We start from the raw sequence: 23,060 nt of genomic DNA, 5'->3' as shown, positions 1-23,060 counted from the left end.
TTGGCCTCTGCCCCCACATACACAGGCGGGAGGGAGAAACCCCAGTCCTGCCAGCCGCTCGCGATGCTGCCAAGTGAAGCGAAACCAAGCAGACAGGGAGATTAGGACTTACATAAATACTGGCCCGCTGCGGCCCGCCCTTCTCCCCCCCCTCCTATGGGTCAGGCAGGTCCTGGTGGGGTGTTGGGGTACAAAGCTGAGCAAACACGGTCTCTGGGCATCAGCAAGCTGCCTGCCCAGATGCTCAAAATTTCCATGATGAAACACAATGCTCTTTCTTAAAAATAGCATCTTCATTCCAGTAAACCGGTGCTTCGGTGGAGTTTATGTGACAAGGACAGGTTTCACTTCCAGTAACTCTTCTGTGTTGGCCCTGTTCTAAGCTGTCCAAAGGCCAGGGACAGAAGCCTCAAAGAGTCCAACGCAATTACTGCCCATGGATGGGAAGCACCCAGGTGGGCCACGGGGGCGGGGGGGGGGGGAGGGGGGTCACGCTCTAAGCGCTGAATGAACGCAGGAAGGAGGGAGGGAGGGTTCACCGGACAGGGAGCACACCTCTCTTACTTGTGGAAGCCATCCTGCTGGTCATGACTGACCCTCTGTGAACCAGCAATCCTCTCCCCACCCTGTAATAATCCTGTAATGATGGCTCCCATAGTTGCAGCTTTCCAATGAAAGCGGAAGAATGGATTTCAGAAAACCAAGCATCAGGTCCACCGTTTATCTGAGTTTTGTCTGCGTTGTTGCAGGTTCTGCACAGCAAGTTATCAGGTTAAGCCACTCATTACTTAACCTGCAGATCTGTGCACGTGCACGAAGTGGGTGGACAGTCACTGCAGCATGCACTGTGGCAGCAAAAGACTGGACATGAGCCTCACTGATCCATTAGAGGGGGCTGGAGAAATCAACAGGGAACAGCCACGGTAGTCTTTCAAGAAGAGAGAGAGCTGCACGCACTCAGTGGCCCCATTTTGCAAGACAGGCTAAATCGAAAAGCGAGAGGCTAAAAGGCGTGTCCAGGATGCTATTCTTTGCATGAACACAAGAGGATACATACGCAGACATGTTTCAAATGCAGGAAATCTCCAGCATTGGTTCCCTGTGGGAAGGACGGAGTAGGGAGACCTTTCGCTCTGTATTCTTTAGTTACGTTGTTTCACGTTGTCTAGGGACTCAATGTGGTTCCTTCCCAGCTCAATTCCTAAGAGTAAGCATTTATTAAATGTCCAGCTGGTACAAAGTACTAATCCAGGTCCTATGGGGACCAAATGTTGGAACAGGATCCTTGCCTTCTCCTTCCTCACAATCGCCCTGCAAAACAGGGTAAGTGTTCAGCACAGGACAAATGAAAAACTTTGTGTCACTCGGGCCCAGTATAATTGGCCCCAAGGCCATCTCCTTTAGCCAATCTGACAGTCACCGCATTTACTCACTTTCTGCATGCACTGGATATATGTAACCTGCACACTTCCAATACACAATCAGTCCGACTTTCAGGTCAACAGTAGTTACTGAACACTAATGACAACAATAATATAAGTAAGCATTGCCTTTTTGTCACCTGTTCATTCTCCTGCTATGTCTTGTGTGCCCATTGTGCTGGGCCCTTCCCTGGGCACTTGGGCATTCAGGAGGGAACAAAACGGAGCTCATACTCTAGTGGAGGGAGACAGACCGGAAACAACCACCCAAAATAAAATAAGGCCTGGGCAAGAGAGGGCGTGGGGGAGGGGTGTGGCCAGGGAAGACTAGGTGGTCAGGGAGGCTGTTGAGAGAGCTGAGCTGCGGGAAATGTAGCAAGAGCCGGGCAACCACACAAGGAAGTACAATCTGGGCAGACTGGGAGGGAACCCCAAGGGCAAAGAGCCAGAGGTGGGGAACAGCCTGGTTACACATTTGTCTAGAAAGACCGGTGCATGCCAACCACAGGGGAAAGGAGGAAGGAAGGAGGAGGAGGAAGAGTGACCAGGTGACACCGGGCTTGTCTCTGGGGCAGGGAGGCTGGATTTTACTCCGTGCACCATGGGGATCACTGAAGGGTTACGAGCAGAAGGCGGCACGATCTGACTGACATTTTTAAAAGTTCGGTCAGGCTGCTGCGCAGAGAAGAGGCTGCAGGGGGTTAAGAGTGAAAACAGATGAAGAGGTGTGAGGTTCCTTTCTGGGGTAATGGCATGCTCGAATATGGACTGTGGTGACGGTTCCACGACTCCACGAATATACTTAAAACTGCTAATTATACACTTCAGATAGGCGAATTGCAGGGTATGTGAACTATATCTTAATAAAGCTGTATATTAAGCCCCCCCCAAAAAAAAGTAGAAATGGAGATCATTCAGGAAGCCACTGTCCTCATCCAGGCAGGCAGAGCCAGTGGTCCAGACTGGAGTGGTGGCCGTGGGTACAGATTTTCAAAATGTTACAGACACAGAAATGTACTGTCTTTAAACATTAAAAAAAAAAAAAAAAAAGGCACTGGGGCACCTGGGTGGCTCAGTCAGTTGAGCATCTGACTCTTGATTTTGGCTCAGGTCATGATCTCAGAGTCGTGGGATCGAGCCCCGCATCGGGCTCCATGCTAGGCACAGAGTCTGCTTGAGACTCTCTCTCTCCCTCTGCCCCTCCCCCCACTCACGCATGCTCTCTAAAATAAATAAATACATAAAATCTTTTTTTTTTTAAAGATTTTATTTATTTATTTGACAGAGATAGAGACAGCCAGCGAGAGGGGGAACACAAGCAGGGGGAGTGGGAGAGGAAGAAGCAGGCTCCTAGCGGAGAAGCCTGATGTGGGGCTCGATCCCAGAACACCGGGATCACGCCCTGAGCCGAAGACAGATGCTTAACCACTGTGCCACCCAGGCGCCCCCTTTTTTTTTTTTTTTTAAAGATTTTATTTGACAGAGAGAGACAGCCAGCAAGAGAGGGAACACAAGCAGGGGGAGTGGGAGAGGAAGAAGCAGGCTCATAGCGGAGGAGCCTGATGTGGGGCTCGATCCCAGAACGCCGGGATCACACCCTGAGCCGAAGACAGATGCTTAACCACTGTGCCACCCAGGCACCCCCATAAAATCTTTTTAAGAAATAATTAAAAAAGAGAAACGCATTATTTCATTTAATGTTCATAATAATCCTACGTGGTATATACGAGCATCGCCCCCATTTTCACAGCGGAGAAACTAAGCCCAAGAGGACTCAGTGACTTTCCCAACACCTACTACTCCATTTGTTCCATGCTGAGCGGGGGAAGCTGGTCTTAAGCCCAGGCCTGAGGGATTCAGATCCTGAGCTAAGAGCCTGAGAGCACCTTGCACTGCCATGAACAGCCTCATCAGCACAATTATTTCACAGCTTTTTTTTTTTCCTAGGCTCACATCATCTCATAAAGCTGGAAGGATCTTTAGGGGCCACGAGAGCTGTGGCTGCCATGCTGATTCAGACGCTCTTCAGTCTGCATGCCAGTGACGAATGTCTTGCCTCTCAGCTCCAGAGCCACCCTTCACCACCTGCTCTGGGATCATGGACTCAGTTCCCTTTTGCTCTCCTCCACAGCAAGCACACTGCTACGCTTTCTCAGTAGAGGACACTGAGGGGACACCAAGGGAGGTGTCCAGGCAGAGGCACCCAGTGGATCAGTGGCATGGGTGTGGGGCTACCCAGTGGTGCTGTGCCCAGCCACCCACCCAGGATGTGCAGTCCCTTGGAGACCTCCAAGGCCCACGGTGGCTACGTTCCCAGGGCCCCCACAATATGGCCATCCTGTGTCCTCTGCACCGGCACCCTGATCCCTCACCCCCGGCTTGTCTCCCGAGGTCCTCCTGTCCCTGTAGCCCCCGATGTCCCAATCCCATTGCACACCCAGTGTGTCAACCACCGGCTGGGCCTGCCACCCCACCTGCACCCCGAGATCACTTCCTGCTTGCCCCGTGCCTGCAGACCAGCTCTCGCCCTGCCTTCCAGCAGCCTGCACTGAACGACACCATCTCCAACTACATCTGTACCCCAGCCTTAGGGAAAGGCCCCCTTCCGAGTGCATCCTTCCTTGGGTCCACTCCCTCAGCCTAGACTACCCCAGAGTCTTCCTCTATCCTATAATTATCCTTTATCCTAATTTACTAAGTCAGTTCCCTCCATCTCTCCACCTGAGCTAGCTGGGCCAACCCCATCTCCGAGCCCCAGGTGTGGTGAGCGCAAGGATCCAGGCATAGCCAAGCAGAACCCTTGACATGGTCACGGTTTCAACAAAGGCCAGCGAGACCCCCGGCTGAGATTATCACTGGAAACACCAGGAAAGAAGTGCCCTTCACCGTGAGGTGGCTACGGTGGCAGAAGACAAGCGAGGGGCTGCAGGTGGCCCCTTTGTTCTTGTTTAGGGAAGAGTCGGCCTGAAAATGGGAGTCACCAGGAGGAATGCAAAGGTTCCTGACACTTTTGGAAGACTGCATAGGTCTGCCCATCTGTCCATTCCCGGGGCTTTTTAGGCTGAGGAGTCAATTAATTGGTTTTTACTTTTGCTCAAGCCAGTTTTAGTTGGGTCTGTGTTAACCACTGCCCCAGTCCTGTTTGATATTCCTGTGGGCCACACGGCTGCGCTGTCCTTAAAGACACCATCCTATTGGTTTCGTGTGTCTCCAAGTCCAAGCTTTTAACGAGTGCAGTCAACACCCTCAAGCCTGCATTGTACCATCCTGACCTCTCTGCTCTGGCTTCATCAGAGCAGTGATGTCCGACAGGGTAGCTCCTATTAGAGGTGGCTATTTACGTTTAAATTAATTAAAATAGAAGAATTCCGTCCCCTGATCCCACTAGCCACATTCTGAGTGCTGGCCTGAAGCTATGGACAGATTCAGAACATTCCAGCATGACAGAAAGCCGTATTGGAGAGCACTGCTTCAGAGCATCCCTTTCAAGACCTCTCCTTCCACCTCGCTCTTCAGCTGACACCAGCACCAAGGACACACACGTGAGCATCAGCAAGTGGCCCTCACGACCGACAGCCATCAGGCGAAGCGACTTTCGTACGCGCACAGTATTTCCTAGAATATCCAACTGTCTCTACCTTCTAACTTCATGGTACTGGCTAAACCTGCTTGCCTTAAACTGGGGGTTCTCAGCGAGGGTCACTTCTGGTCCCCCTGCCCAGGAGTACCTGGCAATGTCTGGAGACATTTTTGGTTGTGACACCTGGGGAAAGGAGCTACTGTCGGCTCCTAGTGAGAGGAGGCCAGGGGTCTGCTAAATATCCGATTGTATATGCAGGACAGCCCCCCCGGCCAAGCATGGTCCAACCCCAAATACAGCGGTGCCCAGGGTCGAGAACTCCTGCCCTAGATTCCATTTACATAATTTTAAAGGGTAACTCTGTACTACTATCATAAATGGAAAACCAGTGTCACTGCCATAAACACAAGGTAAACATCAAAACCAACACAATGGAAAGCAAACAGTGTTACTAAATTCGGGCCGGATTCAGCGGCTCCTGCTGCTTCTCCTGTTTATACTGCCGAGACGATGAGGGCTGGCTACCAAAACGTCAGCCCTGACAGGGTTAGAAACACGGAAGGAAAACTAAAAAAGGAAGGAAGTACCTTACTGCACGTCTCCATGTGATTTAGTTCCCGTCCATGAATTACTTGGGACTTTATCACGGCTGCACCTGGAGCCCTCACCTGCCCACGTTTGGGGAACTCCTGTCCCACAGGAGAACCTTTGCGCTGGCAAAATTACAAGCGGCCAAGTTCCCCTCCCGCCCCCCCCCCCCAAAAAGCAGTGGTGGCAGCCAGGCTCCCTCTCAACATCCGGATTGATCCCTGCGACTCTCTCTACCCCTGGTGGCTGCCACCACCACACCCTGTCTGTCTGGGGCCCAGACTTCGGTCCCCTGGGGGCCCGAGAGGGGCAGTCACCCAGAGCTGTGTTGCGGCAGCTGTCACCCTAGTGTCGTGAATTATGGCTATTGTTTCCTCACACCAAACCAAGCTGCCTGCCACCTGCCATCACAAAGGAACTCCTACCTTCTACACGGGCTAAGGAGATGGGGTACAAGACAGACGGAGAAATTTGGGGCGCCTGGGTGGCTCAGTCGCTGAAGCTTCTGCCTTCAGCTCAGGTCATGATGTCAAGATCCTGGGATCAAGTCCCCCACTGGGCTCCGTACTCAGCGGAGAGTCTGCATCTCCCTTCCCCGGTGCGTGTGCTCTCTCCCTCTCTCAAAGAAATAAAATCTTTTAAAAGATGAGAAATTAATGGAGAGACTAAAGAAGCAATAACAGGTGAGAGCCATAGTTTTGAAATAGCAGGACCATAAGGGGCAGAGTAAGGAACACCCGCTTTTAAGTCAGATGGACTTGGGTGCCAAGCCCAGCCCGGCTCCACACTGGCTATGTGGCTTCGAGCCACTCACCTTTTGTGATGCCCACTTTTTCTGTCTATAAGATGACAGTAAGACCTGCCTTGCTGAATAACTATGAGGATGAAGGAATTTATATAGGAAAGGCATAGGCCAATACATAGCACGTGACAGGCATTTAACTCATAGTACATAGATTTAAGGTTTTTTTCCAGATAAGAAAACATAAATCAATGTTCTTACCTATTGACAGCAGCAGCTATTCAAAGAGGTTAAGATGTAATGCCAGAGGGGCGCCTGGGTGGCACAGCGGTTAAGCGTCTGCCTTCGGCTCAGGGCGTGATCCCGGCGTTATGGGATCGAGCCCCGCATCAGGCTCCTCCACCAGGAGCCTGCTTCTTCCTCTCCCACTCCCCCTGCTTGTGTTCCCTCTCTCGCTGGCTGTCTCTATCTCTGTCGAATAAATAAATAAAATCTTTAAAAAAAAAAAAAAAGCTGTAATGCCAGAAATAATTCAGTTGACATAAACTGCTTCCAGCTTTGACCATTTAAACAAAGGAAAACCAAAGTAAATTTTCTTATGATCTGACTCTAAAACAAACAAAGGTTTTGATGGTGGACAGACTGACCAGATGTGCGGTGGTCTCATACAATCTGGCTGAAATGCAAGGGAAAGCACATATTACAAGGGGAAGCGTCAAAGGAACGATGTTTCTGGAAAAGGTAGCTACTGTAACAAGGAGCTGGCCTCCAAAGAAATGATCATCTCTGCTCTGGGTGTAACCACAATCAGCAGGCAGTCAGTAAATACTTGCTAAACTGCCCCCATGGTGTGCTGAACTTTCCTGAAGCCAGAGTCCAGGAAGCTATCGTCTCTGTGTTGATACTGGGAAGATCCAGGAAGAATTTAAAGAAGAACGAAAGGCCATATGGGAAACAAACAAACAAACAAACAAAAAAGCAGTCTACAGCAGTGGTTCTCAATGGAAGGGGAGGACTGGTGGGGGGGGGGGGTTTGCCCCCTGCCCCAGGGACACTTGTCAGTGTCTACAGAGATGTTTGGTTGTCACAACTGCAGGGGCAGGGAGGGACTCCCAGCATCTCATGGGTAGAGGCCCAACGTACTACAACGCCCAGGACAGCCCCACACAGAGGATTATCCAGCCCCAAGTGTCAACAGTTCCGAGTTTGAGAACCCCAGACCGGAGCAGCACTGTCTGATACATTCCTGCAAACGTTCTCTATCTGCATGGTCTCCCACAGCAGCCACAGCCACGTGTGGCTGAACACTCAAAATGTGAAATTCAAATTTTATTCCATTAACGAACTTAAATAGCCACATAGATCTAGTGTGAACCATACAGGCCAGTTCTAGAAGGATGGAATTCAAGTGGTTAACAAGCCTAGATGCCTGGGGAGGGGTGCTGGAAGGCATGGAAAGGAAGGTAGGAGGGAAATTTTTGCTCTGTGTTCTAAAAATATCTAGGAGGCTGAAAAAAAATTTTTTTAAACTAGAGGAATATAAAATCTAAAGTCAGGGGCACCTGGCTGCCTCCGTTGGTAAAGCATGCGACTCTCGATCTCAGAGTTATAAGTGACCCTATGCTGGGTCTATACCCCATGGTGGGTATAGAGATAACTTAAAAAATAATAATAAAATCTTTAAAAATTAAAAATAAAAATAAAATCTAAAGTCAGAAAGAATGCAAAAAAGGAAGCTAGTTCACTGAAGTCTGAACGTTATCTCTGGCCACAGCAATGCTACCCACTGGTGGAAAAACTGGGCCATATCAAAGAAAAAAGCCAAGTCAATGTGGAAATTTCTCTTTAAATAGAAACAGGTCCTCTGATCTAGCAAGTCTACTGGAGGGATGGATTAGATATGAATTCTGGTACAGGTGAGCAAGAGGAAAGGTACAAGGATGCTCCCAGCAGCAAGAAAGCAAAACCCTGGAAATGACCAAACACCCATCAGAGAGGAACTCCCTGCACAATGGACCTGAACTATTTATTTTTTTTAAGATTTTATTTATTTATCTGACAGAGACAGAGAGGCAGAGAGAGAGGGGATGAGTGGAGAGAGGCGTAGAGAGAGATGGAGAGGCGGACCCCCCACTGAGCAGGGAGCTTGATGCGGGGGCTCAATCCCAGGACCCTGAGATCATGACCTGAGCTGAAGGCAGATGTTTAACCTACTGAGCCACCCCGGCGCCCCGGACCTGCACTAACTAAAAGAATAAGGTAAACAGATGCACGCACTGACAGGGCAAGATCCAAGTGATGAAGGGGGAGGGGGAAAAGTGAAGCAAAAGATATGCATTATGTGGTATTTTAATAAAAATAACAAGATAATATATACAGGGGAAAATAACACTGAGAAACAAATATGCACACGCACACACACACTCAGACTGTTAATTCCGGTTCTCCTGGGGGGAGGGGGCAGTCATCGATGGTAGGATCTGTCGCCTTCCCTATTTCTCCTGCCGGAAGTCTTTCCCTGCTGGTCTCCGGCTGCCCAGCAGCGCAGGACACCTCTTACAAAAGTATGAGTCATACTGCGCCCCGCCCCCACGATGAGTCAATCACTGTGCACTCAAGTCCAAGCCTGTCGCCGCTCATCCCAGGTCCTCTGTTATCAAGCCTCCAACTGCTGCCAGGGCAAATGAGCTCCCGAACTCTACTCTTCTCCAACGTCCAACCCCTCTGGCAAGACTCATTCGCACCAGATTTCCTTGAGCCACCCATTCCCCTTCTTCTACTTGTCCTTCAAAACCCAGCTCTGGGCTCTTCGGCAAGAGAAGAGAAAGCAGCGCTGGTCTCTCTTAGACTTTAATTGCCTGCTTCTTTCTAGGAAACTCAAATCTACGGAAGCCCAGCGAGCAACATATAATAATAAATGAGCAAAAACACACACAGGGTCTGGCGGGACAGGGCACACTGAGGCACCTAGACCTGTGGGAAGGAAGGGGCCACCTAGCTTCACCAGGATACGTTCTCACACAAACCTAACACAACAGACCGTAAGATTCCTCATGACGAAGACAAAAAAGGCTCTGAAGCGCAAACCCTCGGTTGTTAAATGTTGGTAACTGACGCAATGCTTAGCTATTATGCAAAACTAAAAGCACACTGAGTTATAATTTTTTACTTAGCATGATAACCAAAATCAAAAAGTTTAATAACACTTGTGTTGGCTGGGATGGGCAAACAGACACTTCCACTGCGGGGAGGGGTCTTAATCAGTACACCCTTGAGGGGAGGCAAGCTGGCGACAGCTCTCAAAATCACAAATGCATTCACCCGGACCCAATGATTCCCCTTCGAGATATTACGTATGTTCTAACATGGGCACGAAGACTTATGTTCGACATCACTCTCCGTAACTTGGCTAGTAATAACGTACCATGAGGAATAACGCAGGCGTCCCTCAGTGGGAGACTGGTTATATTAAGTATGGTAAGTCTATTCGATGAAATCCTCGAAAGCCATTTTGTTTAAAAAAAAAAAAAAAAAGGAATGCAAAAGCTTTTTATGTACTGATACGGAACAAGCCCAATGTGTACAGTTAAGGGAAAGAAATATGTTGTGCTGTATAAGGCAGACTAACAACGGAATAAAAAAGGTCAAAATCCACGTATGTGTGTCTAGATAGATAAATATAAAACCCATGGGCCTTCTTTTGGAAAATGGTTAAAAATTCTCTAGAACGACACAGAAGAAATTGGTAAGTGGTCACCTCAGGAGCACGGAGTAGCCAAAGCAGGCGACGGAGGGAGGCTAAGTTTACAAAGTACAGTGAACTATCTTGACTGTTTCTTTTCTTTTTTTTAATTTACAAACAAAGCAAATAAAACCCACCCCACTCCCCACACAGCACCCAGCTCTCCATCTGCAGCCTCGGATCTTGGCCACAAGCCTGGAGGTCAGAAACCAGATACTCTTCGCCTCACACCCCAGATCGGGTATACAGAAGGTGCTCAGTTGCCCTGAGTGGGCTGAGGCATCTTTCCTGGGCCTCTTGACCGCCCCAGGTCCCCAGCACGCAGAGACCTGCTGCCTTACCTCGTGCGTTTATACTGTATCTGGGGCATTTGCTCACAGGTTCTAGACCAGGTCTGGGGCCACAGCACAGCCAGCCGTGTCACTTCTCTCACCGCTCCCCAGAGTCCCGCCACAAGGCCCTCCCCGCCCTGGAGAGGAGGAAACTATACTCCCAGAGTCCCGCCAGGAGTCCAGCAGGCTGGCCTCACAGCCAGCATTCACCCACTGCGTTTGGAGATCTCACCCCCCCCCCCCGCCCCAAGGATCTGAGAGCTGCCTCTGAGCTGTCTAGACAGCAACCTAGGGAGGCACCCCATGACAGGGACACAGCAGGAACACACCAAGGGTCCCCAGGGGCACTGCCCCGGCTGCCTGGCTCCTCCCTCCAAGCACCGTCAGCCTTCACGGTGGCTAACAGTGGCTGCTCTCCTTTCCACGGGCCACAGGCTTCGGGGTCTAAGCACTCCGCACACACGAACTCACTTAGCCCTCAAAATCACTTGCACTAATATCACGCTCATTTACAGGGACGGGAACTCACTCGCCCAAGGTCATACAGCCAGTAAGCGGTAGAGCCCACACTTGCACCGAGACAGTCTTGCTTGAATCCACGCTCTCAACCCTTCACGATCTTCAGCAACCAACCGTGGCCCTGGGGAGCCACCACCTGCCCCGCTAGGAGCCCTTCCCTTCCCAGCCTCGGCTCCTCCCCTGCTCCCATGGAGACGTGGGCAGCAGCCACTGCTCCAGCCCCGCTCCACCTGGGCGGGGCTCCGGCGGAGACGCCCCAGCAAGGCCGTGGGAGGGGTTTCCGGGGGCGCCCGCCTGCAAAACGCCAGAGGTTACACCGCCAGTGCCTTCTGAGGAGTCTACCTCTGGAAGCAGGTGGTGGAGCTGCCGAGGGTCTGGCACAGGGACCGCTCAGGTGGCGAGGAACACTCCCCAGGCAGCGAGTCCACCCCTTTTCTAACGTCCCTGCTGGGGGTGAATGCTAGCCTGGGCTCCGACAGCTGTGCCGAAGACCTCCACTCTCTGCAGGGAAGCCAGACATCACGGCACTTGGCCCTGGTGTCCACACACAGCTGTCCTGAGCAACTGTCTACGGAAAGATTTCCTTGTATTCATTCCACTAGTATTTATCGAATGCTTGCCGACTCTCGCACACGCCTTATGTAACTCCCAAACATACAACCGTGAGCTGCCCAGTTCACCAGCACAGCTACAAAGAACGCTGCGTAGAGAGCATCTCCCCAACCAATCACAGGCTGCTTCTGTCCTCCATACGCACCCACCTCACACATCAATCAACAGGAAGCCCAATTTATGGTAACCAGAGGGGGGGGGGGACGTGTTTTTACTTGTTTTTCTTTTTTAAACCTTCCCAATCTCATGGACATGGTATGCTAGGCAAAAGGTGAAATAAAATAGTGGGTGAAGAAGGCCATCACTCATCCTCTGACCCTGGAACAGAAGGCAATTCTGGCTTCACAGGGTGTAAAATGGCAGAGCCCTTCCAGAAAGCCACTTAGTTAGAGCCCCACAGTTAGAGCCCTTATCTGACCACACCTTCCATTTAGCCCAGGGAACTGGAGATTCTCACCTATTAAAATTTCTCAAATGTAGGGGCACCTGGGTGGCTCAGTCCGTTGGCATTGGACTCTTGATTTTCACGCAGGTCATGATCTTGAGGTCATGGGATCGAGCCCCACATCAGGCTCCATGCTCAGTAGGGTCTCTGCTGAAGGTTCTCTCTCTCCCTCTCCCTCTGCCCCCCCCATACTCTCTCTCAAATAAATAAATCTTTAAAAAATTTTTCCAAAGGAGAAAGCTTATACCAAGATATCCTCCCTAGACTAAGCTCTAATTTACAATAGCAAAAACAAACTGAAATCATGTCACTTTATACTCACTAAATTAAAATATAGATCAAAGGAAATATACAATTCAATGTTAGCAATAGCAGGTAAGGCTTTAAATAATTCTAAGGATCACATCTTTAACTCTTCTGTAACAGGAATTATTACTTTCATAATGGAAAAAATAGAACGCTAGTGTATAAAAGTTCCACACAGGGTCCCAGGGCTGGGAAGGGCGTTTGCACCTGGCTCTGAGCACTTCCTGGGCTACACTGGCCACCTCTGCCTGTGCACGGGTCTTTCTCAAGCAAGGCCTGCTGCCCCAGGCCCCTAGTTCCATCACCTAGCATGCTATTCAGGCGGGTGCCAGTGACTACTGACAAAGGCTCAGCCCCAGTTAATGCAATTCCCTGGAAACATTATAAATCTCAGCCATGCTGGAGGAAGAGCTGCTGGGAGCCAGTGTGGACTGAATGAGGGCATCTCCAGCCAAGTAGCAAATATGGGATCAATTAGAGCCCTACAACCCAGGTCTCCGACAAAGGCCTCTGTGCCTAATTCCTTACGGCAACAGGCTACACGAACGAGGGAGGAGAGAGAGAGGAGAGAGAGGAAACAGAGGAAAGCCTGGATCCCCCTTTCTTTCTGTGAAAGGGTTCTGTTGTTTTCCCCCCTGTGGACTCCAATACTCAGCACACACCTTCACCGAAAGCCCCTGTGCCCTGCACACCACATATACTCCTGATGAATCAGGAATGTGATATCTCTTGGGGTGACATTTCCAAATAAAACTAAGGGCGCTGGAAGTAGGCAGACCTGCTCAGAACTGTGGCTCCTTGTCGTCTACTGGCTCGTTCAGTCGGTTAGCAAATACTAACTGCGCACCTACTACGTGCACCTCGGTACTCAGCACTGGGCCGTGCAAACGAGACGAATGAGGGCCCTGCCCTCCGGGAGCCTACTTTGTCACAGGTGGGCAGGGTGGCAACTCGAAACAGCGAACAAATACATCCACAAGACCACGTCCTGCGGGGGAGGCAGCTCCTTCCGAGTAGGTGGGCTGGGGAGACCTCTCTGGAGCAGAGACAGCGGGGCTGAGCGCGGAGACAAGAAGGCAGCAGCAGCTTGCGAGCTGTGTGCGCCGGGACTAGCTTCTTAACCCCTCGAAGCCCTGGTTTCCCAGGAAACGGAACAGTGGCTCCTGGCACAGGACTATGCGTGAAAGCCACAGGACAATCCACTGAAGCCACCGAGGGCCGCGGTCCTGGCGCCTAAGCAGCCAGGCGTTAACAAAACTCCTACCAGAACACCCCTTCCGTGTCACCGGAAGAAAGCTCCGTGCTGGCGGGGACTCCTGTCTCCTGTGTTTAGCTAGATCCCCGACATTAAAACTGTTCCCGAGGGCAGAGTAAGTGCCCGGCAGATACCTACGGGGTGAACGAACGGTAACCCTCCGAAACGTCCAAAATTCGCGGCTAGGTTTCTGGTTTTCTGCGGGGCAGGACGCACTGCTGTTCTGCGAGACTCACTTTGCAGACTGGCTCATCCAGCCCCACAGAGGTGACGTCCAAGCCCAGGGGTCTGCTCCTCCCTCAGCTTTCCCTCTCTGCGTCTTTGGGGTGACTCTGCCGGCATCCGGAACAAAAACAGAATTTAAAAAGGGAAACGAAGGGGTGCCTGGGTGGCTCAGTCGGTGAAGCGTCTGCCTTCGGCTCAGGGTCCTGGGATTGAGCCCCACACAGGGAGTCTTTCCCCTCTCCCTCTGCCTCCCGCTCCCCCTGGTTGTGCTCTCTGTCAAATAAATAAATAAAATCTCCTTAAAAAAATTTGTTAACTGAAACTAAAATAACAACTTGTGAAAATATAGGGTCCTGGTGAAAGTAAATTAGCCATCCGACTCAAAGAAATATCAGGCTGCCATTAAAAATGTCATTTCCAAAGTACCTCATGATACAGAGAAAGCCTTATATTAAAATGTTAGCTCGACAACAGGAAATAAAAACACATGCGCTACATGGTTATAATTCATAAAACAATGTACACACAGAAACAAATGGTTATAATTCATTAAACAATGTACACACAGAAACAAATGGTTATAATTCATTAAACAATGTACACACAGAAACGAGACGGGGAGAAAACAGAGTATCTAAGATGTTCCGTTAAGGGCAGTTGTCCTTGAAGGGAAAGTCAACAGCAGTGTTCCACTCCTCGGTCTTGTCCGTTCTCCAAGTTTTCTTTAATACACTGCACTCATTGTACAACGAAAATAAATTTCCTATATTTTTACCCTTCCCTCGTAATGTAAGCTACTGAAGAAGAAGGTGCTTGGTCAGAGAGGAAAGCCACTGGGATGTGACCATTTTGCCAAGTCTCACAAGCCCTCAGTCCCTTCCCCCTCAACAAAAATCACCTACTCCGAATGGATATTACAGAAAAAGTCAAATAGTAGAAGTCATCAAGACAGGTCACAAAATGCAATTTACTGCCTGAGTTCAAATTAAAATGAGTCTTTTTAAAGACTGAAATGAGGGGCACCCGGGTGGCTCAGTGGGTTAAGCGTCTGACTGTTGGTTTTGGCTCAGGTCATGATCTCAGGGTTGTGAGATCGAGCCCCAGGCTGGGCTCTGTGCTCAGTGGGGAGTCTGCTTGAGGTTCTCTCTGCTCCTCCCCCCACTCACACACGCATTCTCCCTCAAATTAATAAATCTTAAAAAAACAAAACAAAACAAAACCCACTGAGGGGCACCTGGGTGGCTCGGTTGATCAAGGATCTGCCTTCAGCTCAGGTCGTGATCCCAGGGTTCTGGGATCGAGCCCCACATCGGGCTCCCTGCTCACTGGGGAGTCTGCTTCTCCCTCTGCCTCTGCCCCTCTTCCCCCCCACTTGTGTGCTCTCTCGCAAATAAAAAAAAACTATTAAAAATAATAAATAAAAAATTAATTAAAGGAAAACTGAAATGAAGTCTTTGTCATTCTAAACCAAAACCATTTTTTTAAAAAGATTTTTATTTATTTATTCGTCAGAGAGAGAGTGAGCAAGCGCAAGCAGGGAGAGCTTCAGGCAGAGGGAGAAGGAGGCTCCCCGCTGAGCAAGGAGCCCGACGTGGGACTCGATCCCAGGACCCTGAGATCAAGACCTGAGCCGAAGGCAGACACTGAACCAACTGAGCCACCCAGGCGCCCTTAAAACCATTCTCAAAGGAAAAAACCTTGTTCTCAGTGTCATCATCTGTTGAATAGGGCTGCCGGGAGGAAGAGGATGATGCCCTTCAAACTCTAGAACAGTGCTGGGCACCTAGTAGCACACAGTAGTGGTTAGCAACTCTTAAAATTCTCGTCAAGTTCCTCCAGCACAATCCAAGTGACCAGAACGGACAACAAAGCACACAAAGCCCCAGGTGGGTACGGGACTACGTGAACCCTTGAAGCAAAGGAAGCGGCGGGGGCCAGGCCCGGCAGCCCCTCCACCTGGCAGAGCACGTGGCACGTGGTTCAGGTTGGGAGGGGGGTGGTCAGCTCCAGTCTGCATGACTTTGCAACATGCTCAGAGAGAGCGCTGGAGACAGGACTACCTAAAGAAAACCGCTAAGGAACTCATCGTCAATTTAGAATGAAGGTTTATGACTAACATCCACAGATACCACGCTTGCCAAAATGGGCATAAGGAAGATACTTCCTGCACGAGTTTGCTAGGGTTGCCCTAATAAAGCCTACAGGCTGGCTGGCTTAAATAGGACTTTATTTCCTCCCAGTTCTGCAGGCTGGAAGTCCAAGATCGAGGTGTGGGCAGGGTGGGTTTCTTCTGGGCCTCTCCTGCTGGCTTGCAGAGGGCTGCCCTGCTCCCGGGTCCTCACGTGGTCTTTCCTCCCACCCCAGGCACCTCACTGTGTGTCCTAATGTCTGCTTCTCATAAGGACACGGGTCAGACTGGAACAGGGCCCACCCTAATGGCCTCACATTAACTTAATCGGGTCTTTTTTAAAGGCTCTATCTCCAAATACAGGGGTCACCATCGGAGAGCCTGGAGGTTAAGGCGTCCACAGAGAATCTGACAAGGGATACACCTCAGCCCCCAGCGTTTCCCAGAGGCTCTCTTCCAACCACTCAAGGCTTCTGCAGCCACTGAATCAGAAAGCTGAACTCCTACTGAAGAACAACAGTCCAAACATGAACTTCTTGCCTAACAGGTTTTTCTTTGAAAAAAAAAGAGAGAGAGAGAGAGAGAAAGAGGGAGAGAGGGAGAAAGAATCGGGAAACCTTCACAGGACACTAAGAGACAAGGCCAAGCATAGTGAATATTCATTCCATTCGTCCAGTGGCTCCTAACAGGTGCAATTTTGCCCCCTCCCACCCCCCACTCCCCAACCCCTGGCACAGGGGGACACTTGGCAATGTCTGGAGACATCTTTGGTTGTCACAACTGGGTGGAGGGTACTACTGGCATCCAGTGGGCAGGGGCCAGGACCGCTGTCACACATCCTACAATGGACGTGACAGCCCCCACAACGGACAACTGTCACACCCCACAGATCAACAGAGGCGAGGCTGAGAACTGCTGAGGTCTAACCTGGCCAGGTCTGACTTCACCCTGTGTCACAGCAGATGGCCTGGCAGAGGGTGAGAGATCCTGCCAGGCCCCATTCTACAGGGAGGGCACTGTCCACGCTCCACCCTGCTTCTTCCTCAGGGAGGCTGGCCAACAGGCTCCTCCTCCTGGCATTTGGCAAATGCCACAGAGACCCAACTGTAATGACAAAAGCATCCGGCTGCCCTTCATTTCCCACAGGGAGCCTCTCTCTCCTGGGGCCCCTTCCAACAGCCTCTCCCATAATCCCCCCAGACTGTTTATACAATGATAAAAGCAACAGTAAGATCCCCAATCGACCTGGTAAACAAACCATTGTTTAAAAATCACGTTTTTTTTTTAAAAAAAAAAGCTTTTCGTGGATAACTTGGCAAAACAAAAAAATGTTTTAATCTATTAGCAAAATCAGATTACCCCATGTCCTCCCCCTTATAGCAATATTATAGTATTTTTAGACTAAAAGCAACATTTTAGCACAGGCGGCAGCTCCCTAAATATCAGACACGTCTGGGGGCGCATCTACAAACCTCACGATCTTTGAGTTCACAGTGTTCTTTAAGTCACTTCTGTTTCTCGTGTAAGTGTATTCTAAAAGGAAACTCCCTATCGATACTACAAAAAGAAAGCAAGTATCTCTTGGCACAAACAGAAAGAACCGAAAAAATAATTGTTAGCCTTTCACTGGCCACGAGCCACCCAAAGTGATCTTTGGCGATGTTTCTCCGTCAATCCTTCCAAGTCACACAAATGAGAGAAAACAGATACTAGCTTAAGAATTCAGCACTGCTGCGGGCGCCCAGCCGGTGCGCTCAGTTGAGCCCCCAGCTCTTGGTTTTGGCTCAGGTCATAACCTCAGGGTCCTGGGATCAAGCCCCATGTCAGGCTCCACCCTTGGCACAGACTCCACTTGAGATTCTCTCTCCCTCTGCCCCTCCTGCTTGTACTGTCAGTCTCTCTAAAATAAATAAATAAATCTTTAAATTAAAAAAAAAAAAAAGGTTGCGGGGGGGGGGGGGCGACGCCTGGGTGGCTCAGTTGGTTCAGTCTCTGCCTTCGGCTCAGGTCATGATCCCAGGGTCCTGGGATCGAGCCCCACACGGGGCTCCTTGCTCCACAGGGAGCCTGCTTCTCCCTCTGGCTGCCGCTCCCCCTGCTTGTGCTCACTCGCTCACTCTCTGACAACTAAATAAATAAAATCTTAGGGGAAAAAAAAAAAAAGAATTCAGCACTGTTATAGCTCTTTCGGTAAAAGTCATCAATAAGAACATTACAAGTCGTCTTTTTCTTTGGAAATTAAACTAAAGTCCACTCAGTGTCGTAAGTAAAGCTGGAGGCACCCCACATCCATTCCCAAAAGTGGCCACAAATACCACCAGAGCTAATTCATGACTTTCATCGTTTCCATTTGGGAACAGTACTAAAAGAAAGTGCTATTCTGAGAAGTAGCCACTAAAAGTCCAAAGATGGACTGGTCGGTGCCTTGCCTCTTCCAGCTCGTGGCATGGGTGCCTTAGGTCAAGGTCAAATGGCCACACTCCTTCTTTGGGACCGGCTTGCAGGGCCTCCAGTCCCTGGTCTTTCTCCGGGAAGCGCCCGAAAGCATGGTTCCTGTATCCACCTCTACCCTTCGGCACCCCTGCCTGTGTCTGTAATTCCACATCCCCTGGTGTCACTGCCTGGGGGGGCGCCGGGCCGGGTTCTGCGCAGGGACTCTGTAACAGGAAATGGATGGCATGAGTGCAGCTGAGCGGGCTGGCAGCGGACGCCGCGGGCACTTTCCAGTGGGCCGCTGCCAAGGCTTGTCCCGACTGTTCCCGTCCAGAGGGGCAAAGGGCTGTTTACACAACTCCCCACTCCACCACAGGGAGGGGAAGAGAGGGGAAGGCCTGGGGTCTATGGATGTCACTGAGCAGCACGACCCCCTCCTCCATCCTGCCCCCAAACACACCCTATACACAGTGTACCTAATACCACCTCCACCGTGTCAAGAGGACACTGCACGCACGCGCAGACACACACACACACACACACCCCTATATACATTCGATCCTCATTATTCGCGGTTTCTGTATTTGCAAATTCATCTACTGCGTAAAACTTACAACCTCAAAATCAATATTCACAGCACTGTGGTGGTCACTCACAGACATGTACGAGACTTCCCCAGGTGAGGGGGGACAAGGCAACACTTCCGGTCCCAGCTCCATACAGTACACATGTGTCCTTTCCACAGTCCAAATAGACCTAAATAGGGCCACACTTTTTGCACTTCGGAGCTTTTTGTCAGTGACATCCCTGTTTAAAATAGCCCCCAACCATAGTGCTGACATGCTGTCCCGTGTCCTGAGAACAGGAAGCTTATGAGTTGCAGGGCTGTTGGTCCTGGGTTCAATGTTAATGAATCAACAACATACATTAAATACAGAGTCTTTAAACCAAAACATACCTTTAAAACAAGGTAAAACAGGACCAGAGGCTTGCAGAGAAGTAACCCTGTATCTCCCTTTGGGGGCAATGGTTCAGTATTCGCTAATTCAGGGCTGGCAGGGACCTTCCGGAACATAACCACTGTGAATAACGAGAATCAACCAAACCGTGTCTAACGCTACCTCCGTTGTGTCAAAAGAGAAAAGGGCATTTTAACCCCACAAATTAGAAAGGACAGCTTCAGACCTTTCAGTGGAATAAAGGAATGTATGAGAAGAACTCCCCGCGCCGGCATTATCTTTCTTCTTTCACGTAAACAGTGAAACCCACGTTACTGAGGGACCCGGGTCCTGGCGCGGTGCCGAGCACTGCTGCGAACGCACACGGAGCCTGCCACAGCCCTGTCACTAGACTCGGTCATGTGAGGTCTGAGATGGCTTCTCCTGGCATCAAGTCCTCTGCGGGCATTCTCCAGCTAGAGTTCGTACTCACCTAGGCCCTCTCCAAAGACCTAGAAAGAGGACAAGATGTCATCCAGTGCTAGAAACCCAGCCTCCAGGCTGGGAGAAGAACAATTTCCAGTGCTTGCCAGTGCTCCTAGCGCTCCCTGCACGCACGAAGCCCGGCGAGCCAGGCACTCTTCCCATGTCCCCGTGTTGCACGAGAGGAAGCTGCGGCTCAGAGGGGAGAAGACAGTCCCCCGGGTTGATACAAGCAGAAAAACGCCAAACTGGTCCATTCACCTAAGTCCGTGTGACCCTGGAATCCAAACTCTTTAACTCACAAATCCACAAAGCCCGCGGTCAGTCTGGCCTGGGTCATTGAAACTGCAGCCTACAAAATTCTCACCTTGGTTCTCGCAGCGGTTGGAAAACGTGCTATAGCTTAAAGAGCTGCCGCTCCCAAATTCTCTACCCTGCAGCCGGGCAGGGGGGGAAAAATCATTCATTGTTCCTGGGGGGGGAAAAGAACTCAACTGAGGGAAAGAGCAGAGCTGGCTGGACACCTGCCCCGAAGAACGCTCCCAAGTTCTAACTGGGAGACAGGCTCACCTGAGTTCGCATTAGTTTCTGCCACACGTGCTCGGCCAGGATTAACTGCTTAACCTTTCTGAGCCTCAGTTTCCTTTATCAGTAGAACAAGCATAAAAAATACCAACCTCAAAGGGGCACCATGCGGGAAGGGCAAGAGAACCTCAGTTCAGAGCCAAGACACCGCAGATCTCGAGTAAGCACTGGTTCTCCCCCTCAGCGGTCAGGGAGTGGGTCCTGCAACACGTCGATTTAAATTCTGCACCCTCTGGGACGCCTGGGTGACACAGACGGCTCGGCGTCTGCCTTCAGCTCAGGTCACAATCCCAGGGTCCTGCGATGGGGTCCCGCATCGGGCTCCCTGCTCAACGGAGAGTCTGCCTCTCCCTCTGCCTGTCCTTCCCCCGGCTTGTGCTCTCCTTCTCGCTCTCAATAAAATCTTTAAAATTAATTAATTCTGCACCCTCAAGCAAAAGGTAAGCATGAGCCTTGAGACGCCTCTGGCCAAGGCCGGCAGGCAGGTGCCCCCACCCCCAGCCTCCCTGGGAGTGAAGCCAGGGCAGGCACCTGTTCCCGGGCTTCGGGGGTACACCCACCTTGCACCGGCCACCGCTTGCTGCTGTGGCCAATCAGCATGAATTCATTATCTTACAGTTCTGGAGGCCGGCAGTCCGTAGCAGGTCTCGTGGGCCCCCAGTCAGGATGTCAGCAGGGCCGGGTTCCCTCTGGAGGCTGTTTGCTCGAGGTTTCCCGTTTCGAGACGCCCCCCTGTGTGCTCCCGTCTCCATCTTCAAGCCAGCAGTGAGCGTCCTGCCATGTCTCTCAGATTCACTCCCCGCTCTTTCAAGGACGCTTGTGAGGACACTGGGCCCACCTGGCTAACCCATCTCGAAATCATTAATCACATCGGCAAAGCCCCTCTTGCCACGGAAGGTCACCTGCCCACAGGCCCCGCGGGCCGATATTCTGCCCATCGCACCACCTCTGCAACAATCCAGATTTTTTTTTTACTCTTTTCCCTTAAATGCTTGACTTCTTGCGTCAATAGCATATAGTGTTTTTCACATAAATCATCCACTGAAAAAACTCTTCATGAGAATATGTGTCTTGTATTTAAAGATGGAAACTAACTCAGCTCACAAGCTGCTGTCCCTCAGTGAGGAAAAGAGACAAAGGCAGAGGGGATGCCTTCTCTGTGCCTGAGGCTCCCTTCTGGTGCTCACACCCCAAATCCCCCCCACCCCCACATTCAAATCATGTGGTTAAGACTTGATGCCATCAACCAGGGAAGATCTCTGAGCCACAGAGTCACATCAGAAGAATGAGTAAGCAGCAATCTGAGAAGGTCCAACAGACTTCTGCCTGGACCATCTAGAAAAGGTTATCCCCTCCCCATTCCCAGGGGATCAGACACTGGAGATCGGCTGCAGGCATTTCTCCTCTCAAAAAGGACTTACTGGGCACCTACTCTGTGCCAGCCTCTGCGTGATGGTGATTAAGCTGTCACCAACTGGGGCCCCGCTGTTCCCAGCTGAATGATCACACGAGCACGTCACACTCCCACTGTGTGAGACAGAAAAGGAGCAGGTGCTCTGAGAGGCTCCCAGTGCAACCTGATCTCTAGTCAGGAACATCAGGGAAGGCTCCCCCGAGGACGTGAGACCTCGGTAAGGCTTAACGGAAGACTGAGCTTTGACTAGGTGAAGAGGGGAGAGGACATTCCAGGCGGAGAACAGGATGTGCAAAGGTCCTGTGTCAAGAGAGAGCCCAGGAGAAGATACTGAGCACAGTGTGGCTGGAGGAGAAAGGGCCCAGGCTATACTATTCGGTGTGTGAAGATGACGATGGAAGGAGGGAGGGGCCACAACAGAATCTTCTGTGATGGTGGAAAAGCATGTACCTCCATCATCCAACATGCAGGCACGGCCCACATGTGGGTACTGGGAACTAAAAAGTGGCTCACGCCACCGAGGCGCTAAATTTCTAACTTTAATTCTAATTATTTTAACTCTGAATGTAAATAGCCACATGAGGCTCAGGACCACCATGGTGGACAGCATGGGACCTCACAGAAATGGAAAGCCACAAGAGGGCTTCGGGCAAAACATTTTCACGAGCAGAACATCTGGCCACACCTGCTCTGGCCGCAGGGTGGAGACCTCACTGGCCGATCAATACCACGGAGGCAGGGAGGTGAGTGATGACGGTGATGGTGGCCGTGAGGGTCAGGTGCACAGATTCCAGGCAATTTGGCAGGGGGCACACGTGGGAGGTTTAGTAAAGGGTGAGCAAGGGAAGCCGAGGGCGAGGCAGCATCCGGGATGATGCCTGGGTTTCCAGACTGCGTCACTGAAGAGACGGCACCCACTCTCGGGGCTTGGGAACACCGGAGGAAGGAGGAAGGAAGACCAGGCTTGCGGTGGGAGCCAGCCCGTGAGTTTGCTCTCGAGCAGACTGAGGGCAGGAGTCAGGGGGAGGACAGAAGACGTGGTTCTCTGCTAAGGTGGTCACTAAAGCCATGCGTATGGGTGAACTGCACCCATACTTCCAAGGGGAAGGAGGTCCAGGACCAAATCTTAAGCAACCACAACACTTAATGGTGAAAGAGGAGGCAGAACCATACCGTCGTGGAGGATACAGGAAACGATGACAAGCTGCGTCTCTAAAACTCAGGGCAGACAGGAGAAATGAAGGCACATGTCCACACAGAGACTTGAATGTTCTTTACGATATTATTTATAATGGGCAAAAACCAGAAATAA

General features: G+C 50.8%; 1 protein-coding gene across 2 annotated transcripts in view; it reads right to left on the bottom strand.

The window, feature by feature from the left end:
- ATP9A (ATPase phospholipid transporting 9A) overlaps positions 1–23,060 on the bottom strand; it is a 126,536-nt gene that overhangs the window by 97,826 nt on the left and 5,650 nt on the right. The window lies entirely within an intron of this gene.

This window comes from Ursus americanus, chromosome 22 (genome assembly GCF_024610735.1).
Source record: "Ursus americanus isolate L20-20 chromosome 22, mUrsAme1.1.p, whole genome shotgun sequence".
Classification (NCBI taxonomy): domain Eukaryota; kingdom Metazoa; phylum Chordata; class Mammalia; order Carnivora; family Ursidae; genus Ursus; species Ursus americanus.
This window is presented reverse-complemented; position numbering and strand designations above follow the sequence as displayed.